Raw genomic sequence first — 9,105 nt, 5'->3', positions numbered from 1 at the left:
CAGAATTTTACCCAGTAAAAGAATTAAGGAACATGAATACATTTTAATTTCTGACTAAAATGCACAGGTGCAGAGAATGAACAACAAACCCGATTAAATTCTGATTGAATTTATATAATTGAAATTAGTGAGTTTTTCAAGATTTCATACTTGAGCAGAAATGCTTATATACCAGGGTAATAATATCCTCACAATGTTATATATTAAGGTGATTCCTTCCAGGGATATTTGACTAGAGTGATCTGGAATTGATTATTTTTAAAATAGTTATCTTGATAAATAACAAAAGTTCAAGAACTATAAAAATATTAATTCAGATATATCTGAGGAAAATTGAAGAAGAAAGGAAAACATAGGTGAGATAGAATATTTTCTACATCCCATATTAAAGTAAGAGGAAGTGTATTATTAGGCATGAAAAACACAATTGTGTATATTTGTCACTTGTCCTATGCTCTACAACAACTCTGGTCTTGTAATTAATTGCTAGAAGCCAAACAATAAATCTCCTTCCACCAAGCAAGGCATTTAGAACCTGGTTTCTATATATGTAATATGTAACATAAATATAAATAAAATATAACATATATATGTATATAATTTCATGTACATTGAGATTCTGATTTATAACAGGGATTATTTAGCTTTTAACATGTGACAAAGTAAACACGTATCTTTCCTTGAAGTATAGACAAATGGATAAATCATCTAATGAAAAGTTGATTTTTACCTCAGAAAATATTGCATCTCAGACAATATTTTGCAGTATTGGCTATTACTAATTATTACATATAACTTTAACCAGGATTACTTTTTCCAGGACTGTATCTTTTTTTTTTAAGATTTTATTTATTTATTTGACAGAAAGAGATCACAAGTAGACAGAGAGGCAGGCAGAGAGAGAGGAAGGGAAGCAGTCTCCCTGCTGAGCAGAGAGCCTGATGTGGGGCTCCATCCCAGGACTCTGAGATCATGACCTGAGCTGAAGGCAGAGGCTTTAACCCACTGGGCCACCCAGGTGTCCTGGGGCAGTGTCTTTTAATTACCATTGAAAGATTAAAAAATCTAGGCACCCAGAAATCCTATGCAATTCTGTTTTCCCCATATAGGACAAAGACATGCACCACACTCAAGTTCACCTTTAATTTTTAAAGACATATTTCTGGTGATAATTTACAAACAAAATAAGCAATGTGAAATAACTGTTTCACTTTTTTTTTCTTTTTGGAAAAATATTTATTATAGAAATTTCAAATTATAAGTGAAAACAGAATAATGTAACTAACATCCGTATATCCATAAGCCAGATTCAAAAATTATATTCTGCCATTCTTGCTTTATCTATATCGCCACCAACTTCTGACCACCATTCAATAAAGATGATCATGCTAATGATCAGAGCTCTGTTTTGAGGCATCATTTACATATATTTAAATTCAGAACTTTTAGATGTAAAACATTAAGAAAGAGATTCATGCTTTGACCCACACCACTATCTTTCATTTTCATCTATCAAAGAAGTTTCCTACTGTTTCTTCCTGATCAACATCCTCAAACCCACTAAAACAACCAATGGTCTGGGTTTTGTTTTGGGTTTATTTATTTATTTTTTTAGATTAGTTTTGAATATTCTAGAACTTCATGTGACATTTTACAAGTCCATTAAATGGAATTTAATACATACAGCATGTTTTCTTTTGTGTCTGTCTTTCATCACCAACATAGCATCTGTTGATGTGACCAAGCATCCCAGTTTCTCTGGAATTGTGCTGGTTTTAGAATTGCAAGTCCCATGTATTCGAATCTCAGGACAAACTAGGACCATTAATCATCCTATTGTGTATTCGCCCATGTTCTGCATGTCTTTTCAGTTTGTTCCTTTTATAGCTCAGTAGTATTTTATTTTAACCATTTGTTTTCTGTTGATTGGCATTTATCTTTATTTTTTTTTCCTTTTGGCAAATGTGAATAAAGCTCCTATGGACATTCTTGAAAAAGTGTTTTTAGGAACATACATATTTTTTTTATTTCCCTTAGAAAAATATCTAGAAGTGAAATTCCTGAATCAAAGGGTAGATAGTCTTCAACTATTTATTTTATTAAAAAGACACCAATTTTTCTTTTCAGAATACTTGTACCATTTTATGACCCATTAACGATGTATGAACATCCCAGGTGTGTCACAAAGTATTGTCAGACTTTAATTCTTTCTTTTTCATTTTCTTTAATGATTCTATTGGATACATAGTGTTATCTCAATGTGGTTTCAACTTACATTTACCTGATAACCAATATGTAGAACATCTTTTGATATCATTATTGGCTACTCATAGATGCCCTGCAGAAGTATCTAGTCAAGTCTTTTCCCACTTTTTAAAATAATTGAAAAGTTTTTCTTTATTATTGAGTCATAGGAATATTTTATATATTCTGAGCATAAATAATTCGCCAAATATATGTTTCACTATTTTCCCTAGACAGCGACTTGTCTAGGAAGTTTTTTTTTTTTTTAAATATTTTATTTATTTATTTGACAGAGCTATCACAAGTAGGCAGAGAGGCAGGCAGAGAGAGAGAGAGGAGAAAGCAGGCTCCCCGCTGAGCAGAGAGCCTGATGCGGGGCTCGATCCCAGGACTCTGAGATCATGACCTGGGCTGAAGGCAGAGGCTTTAACCCACTGAGCCACCCAGCAGCTCCTGCCTAGGAAGTTTTTTAATGATGAGTTTTGATGAAGAAATATCTTTTCTATTTTGATAAAATGTACTTTGTCATGCTTTAATTGTATGATTATTTCTTTCTGTGGTCTAAGAAATATTTGCCTATCAGATGTACATTCTCTATTCTCTTTCCAATAATAGAATATTCCTCTCTTCATATTTATTTCTCAATGCCATGCCCATCTCTCCAACATATGATACAATTGCTATAAAAAGTAACAACTTTCAAAAATGCCCCCAAAATGATTATCTTCAGGCAGCTTCAGGTCTTAGATATGCCAAAATCACTGAGGATAAGCTATTGACTCACGCTAACTTCTTGGAAAAGGAATCTTGAGGAGAAGAAACACATTAGTATCTCAGCACATTTTCTTGATCTGTCATTCCCCTTGAACCTATTTGCATGTGGGAAGGAATGTATTTTCTGTAATTCTAGACTGGAGTTTCACTTTCTCCCAATATGTCTCCATTTGACACAAATCCATTTTAGCTACCTCAGTCCTGTGAAATTGTTTGGCTGTGTGTAACTATGTGACCACATGTTCTGCTTGGACTAGAACAGTCCTTGTTTATATCTTTTGTTATATCAATCTGTATGGATTATCTTTTTAATTTTTAATGTTTTAATTCAATAATTAGCATTAGTAATAATCTGGGATGCATTTGGGAGATCAATGCTTTGTATATTCAAATTCCTTTATGGTGTAGGATGGTAGCATATAAAATGGTTGGGAATTATGCCAAGTTCTCATTTTAATATGTAGTCAAATAGGAATAACTACCAGCAATATACCCTCTTTTCCCAAATCTTTGCAGAATTATCCAGCATTTTCCTTTTAAGGACAGTATGGCAAACACTAGATGATAAAATTAATTGCGCTGAAGCCTGAGTAAGTAGAGTTAACTCTTTCTGGTTATGACAGGGGTACTATTAGATACTATAGTTAAATCCAGCAATTTGATAATTGTAATTGTGTCATGGTTCACTGTGAGGTCTTTAACATGCAGGATATAGACAAGCTACTAGTCAGTGATGTCTATGGGAAAAAAAATAGTAACATCCTTTATAAATTATATGTAGGAAATAAAGCCTGATCAGAGCATAGAGCATGTAAAGAATACCCTGAAGGTTCTTGCTATAATGTTTGAAAATTCATTGGTATAAAACATCAACTTTTTTTTTGTTGTTTTGTAACACATTAAAAACATTTTAAACATATATCACTTTAAATAATAATCTTGAGAGACCAAAGATGGCAGTAGAGTAGGAGTTCTCTATGTTACACTTGTCCCACAAACCGAACTAGGTAACTACAAGATCTTCCAAAATATCCCAAAAATTAGCCTGAAAAGTGAAAGAATAAACTTCACAACTAAAGGGAGAGAAGAGGCCATATCAAAGAAGACAAGAAATGCAGAGACATGGTTTACAGGAGAAATGAATTGTGGATGTTGCTGAATGGAGGGAGCCACATTTGCAGAGAAAGGCATGCAAGAAAGAAGACAACACAAGAGAACACACAGGGAAAGTTTTCCCGAAACCACAAGCTTGGAAAATAAGAGAGGGTGAATTTCATGAGTTCTTTCAACCAATGGGGCTTAACTCCTGAGTTTTAAAGGTGAGAAGTCTTGTTTGGGATAGAGCTCAGAGGCACTACACTGCTCTTGGAGAGAAGGCAGGCAAACAACTCAGGTGCAGATAGAATGGAAACAGCAATCAGAAGAGTGCCTGGAGGCACACTGTGCAGTGATTATCCACTCTTCTAGAAGCACATCCCTGAGAGGCAGTTACACAGAGGTACCTTTCTGGAAATAAAGGAGATGGCTGGTGACATTTACCTCCCCTATGCTTCACATAAGCACAGAGACCACCTGATGGACCCACCTGATGGCAAGACTTTCCTTCTCAGTCAAGCTTGCCTCAGTCCCAGGGTGGTAGGCTCTTGCCCCAGAAGATCAACATATGCTCCTGTCCATACTATATTTCCTAACCAGAGAGTTCTACAGGGACTCAATCCTGGTGGAGTTGGTGTCAACTCTCATTTCACAAGCAGAACAGAGCACACATAGTTAAAATTTGCCAGGGACCAAACACTGCCCACGGTAGGCAAGAACCTTGCAGTCAACTGGCCTGAAGGATGAAACAGTCAAAGCAAGACAAGGAGAGCACATGCAGTGACACTCCCTGAAGCATCAGGCCCTGGACACTACTTGCCTTCTTCTGCATAAGTCCATTACTTTCAAGAGCAGAAGACATGGCTGGCTTTTCTAACACAGAGAAGAGGGCAGAGACTTAGACAAAATGCCAAGACAGAGGATTATCTTAAATGAAAGAACAAGATAAGGCTATGGCCAGAAATCTAAGTAAAACAGATATAAGTAACATGTCTCATGGAAAATTTAAAGCAATAATCATAAGGACACTCACTGGGCTTGAGAATATAATAGAAGATATCAGTGAGATGCTTACCAAAAAGATTCAAAAGAGTTAAAAAAGAATTAATCAGAGATGAAGATTGGGAACGGTTTTGATGTCATGAACAGCAGATTAGAAGAAGCAGAAGAATCAATTAGTAACCTAGAAGACAAAATAATGAAAAATAATGAAACTGAACAAAAGAGAGAAATTATTATGTAATGGGAATAGATTTAGGGAAGCCAGTGATTCCATTAAACATAACATTTGCATCATAGGAGTCCCAGAAGAAGAAAGAGAAAGCAGAAAATTTATTTCAATAAATAATACCAGAAAACTTCACTGATCTGAGGAAGAAGGCAGACATCCAGATCCAGGAGCCACAGAGAACTTCCAACAAAATCAACAAAAGGAGGTCAACACTAAGATATATTGTAGTTAAATTTGGACAACACAGTGATAAAGAAAAAAAATCTTAAATATAGCAAAAAAAAAGAAGCCTTTAACTTACAAAAGAATACCCGTAAGACTAACTGGAGATTTTTCAACAGAAACTTGGCAAGCCAGAAGAGAGTGGCGTGATATGTTCAAAGAGCTGAGTGGGAAAAATCTACAGACATGAGTACTCTATCCATCAAGACTATCATTCAGAATCAAAGGAGAGATAAAGGGTTTTTCAGACAAATAAAAACTATAGGAGTTTGTGACCACTAAACCAGCCCTGAAGGAAATATTAAAGAAAACTGAATACAAAGGAAAAACCAAAAGTGAAAAAAGCAAGAAAGACTAGAGAAAATCTCCAGAAACAATGACAAAAAAAAGTAACAAAATGGCAGTAAGCACGTATCTATCAAAAATTACTTTGAATGTAAATGGACTAAACACTCCAATCAAAAGACACAAGGTAGAATGGATACAAAATAAGACCCATCTGTATGCTGCCTACAGGAGACTCATTTTAGATCTAAAGGCACCTGCAGATTGAACGTGAGGGGATGGAAAAAAAAAAATGTCATGTAAATGGATTTCAAAAGAAAGAGTAGCAATACTTATATGGGACATACTAAACATTTTGTTCTTGTATGTTTTAATCTTGTTTCTTGAATGAGGATAGTACTGGACTCCTGGAATGTTTTATTTTTAAAGATTTTATTTATTTATTTGACAGACAGAGATCACAAGTAGGCAAAGAGGCAGAGAGAGAGGAGGAAGCAGACTCCCCACTGAGCAGAGAGCCCAATGTGTGGCTTGATCTCAGGACCCTGGGATCACAACCTGAGCAGAAGGCAGAGGCTTTAACCCACTGAGCCACCCAGGCACCCACCTGGAATGATTTTGAATGTATTCCCTCTATTGTATTAGTTGTAAGATTTTAAGTAATTAATTTTTTTTAATGTTTGGTAGAATTCACCAATGACACCATGTGGTCTTGGGCTTTTCTATATTGGGAGATTTTGGATTCCTAATTCAACTTTCATTCTTGTTATTGATCTAAGGAGATTTTCTATGTCATGCTCTCAGGACTTGGGATTAAGCCCAATCTTGGGCTCTACGATCAGTGGGGAACCTGCTGGAGATTCTCTCTTTCTTTCCTTCTCCCTCTGCTCCTCCCTACCCACTATAAATAAATAAACAAATAAATAATAAATAAGGAAATATTCTCTAGAATAGCTTGTATAAATTTGGACTTATCTATTTCTTTGTAATTTGGTAGAAAATCCTATAAAACATATGCGGTGTCTTTCTTCTCTTTTTTTTTTTTTTTTTTTTTTTTTTCAGAGAGAAAGAAGTGGGAGAGGTAGAGGAAGATGGAGAGAAACAATCTTAAGCAGACTCCATGCCAGTACAGAGCCTAATACAGGGATCAATCGTACAGCCCTGAAATCATGACCTGAGCCCAAATAAAAAATCAGATGCTTAACTGACTGAGCTGCCCGGGCGCCACTATATAATTTCTTTATTTGTTGTTTTCACTTTTAAAAAATTACTTATTAGGGTGAAATTCACAGGACACAAAATTAACCATTTTAGAGTGAGTAATTAAGTGGCATTGAAGATTCACAACATTAGATATGTAGAAATAAACATAACCAAATAAGTGAAAGATGTATACTCTGAAAACTACAAAGCACTTATGAAAAAAAAAATGAAGATGACACAAAGAAATGAAAAAACATTCCATGCTCACAGTTTAGAAGAACAAATACTCTTAAAATGTCTATATTACCTAAAGCAATCCACAGATTTCATGCAATCTCTATGAAAAACCAACAGCATTTTTCACAGAACTAGAATAATCCTAAAATTTAGATGGAACGTTAAAGACCCCAAATAGCAATCTTGAAAAAGAAAAAGCTGGAGGTATCATAGTTTTGGATTTCAAGTTATATTACAAAGATGTAGCAATTAAAACCATATGGTACTAGCACAAAAATAGACCTATAGATCAATAGAACAGAATATAAAAGCCATAAATAAACCCACAGTGAGAGGGTCAATTAATCTTCAACAAAGCAGGAAAGAATAGCCAATGGGAAAAAGACAGTCTCTTCAACAAATGGTGCTGGGAAAGCTGGTCACATATAAAATAATGAAACTGGACCACTTTCTTACACCTTAAGATCCAGTAATCACATTACTGGGCATTCACCCCCCCCCAAAAAAAACCACAAAGACACCAGTTCAGAAGGGTATTTGAATACCTACATTTATGCAGCATTGTTTAAAATAGCCAGATTACAGAAAGCCCAAGTATACATTGACTGATGAATGATTAAAGAGGTGGTACACTCACACACACACACACACACACACACACACGAATATTATTCAGCCATAAATAGAATGAAATCTTGCCATTTGCAACAACATAGATGGAACTAGAGAGTCTAAGGCGGAAAAAAAATGAGTCAGTCAGAGGAAGACAAATACCATATGATCTCACTCATATGTGAATTTTTTCATATGTAAATTTAAGAAGAAAAACAAACAAGCAAGGAATAAAAAGAGAGAGAAAGACAAACCAAGATATAGACTCTTAACTATAGAGAACAAACTGGTTAGGTTAGCAGAGGAGAGTTGGGTAGGAGATGGGTCAAATAGGTGATGGGGATTAAGGAGTGCACTTGTCATGATGAGCACATCTCACATTGACGTACAGAATTGTTGAATTACTGTATTGTACAGTTGAAGTTAATGTAACACTGTTAACTATACTGGAATTAAAATTTTAAAAATATACAAAAACAACGACAGCAACAAAAATGCCTTCACAATGTTATATAATCACCAAAGTTATCAAGATCTAGAGAATTTCAAACACTGCAAGTAAAGTTTACCTATTAAAAGTTTCTCCCCATTTTCCCTTCTCCCAGTCCCAGCAACCATCAATTTGTGTTCTGTGTCTATAGATTTATCTATTCTGGATAGTTTATATAAATGGAACCATAGAATATATGACCTTTTTAGGTCTGGCTTATTTCACTTAGCATAATATTTTGGAGGCTTATCCATGTTGTGACATATATCACTGCTTCATTTCTTCATTTGTTATGGCTGAATGTTTTATTGTATGTAGATATCACAATTTATTTATCCATTCATCACTGATGGACATTACAGCTATTTCCACCTTTTGGATATTGTGAATGGTGCTGAATGATTATGTGTATATTTATATATTTTGCGGGCCCATATTTTCAATTATTTTGAGTATATTCCTTTGGTCCTATTAATAGACATTTCATTAGATTATTGTCTGATATCAACATAGCTAATACAGTCTTCCTTAAGAATTTTCCAGATGAGTCGTTATATAGTCATTTTCTAATTATCTTAACCATTTCTAAGTGCGTAGTTCAGTAGTGTTAAGTATATTCATTGTTGTGAAACAGGCCTCTGAAACTTTTTCACGTTAAAAATTGAAAAACTGAAAGTATTAAACTTTTTTCGCCCTCTTGCTGTCCTCGGTA

Source organism: Mustela nivalis, assembly GCF_964662115.1.
Source record: "Mustela nivalis genome assembly, chromosome: 4".
Taxonomy (NCBI): Eukaryota; Metazoa; Chordata; class Mammalia; order Carnivora; family Mustelidae; genus Mustela; species Mustela nivalis.
This window is presented reverse-complemented; position numbering follows the sequence as displayed.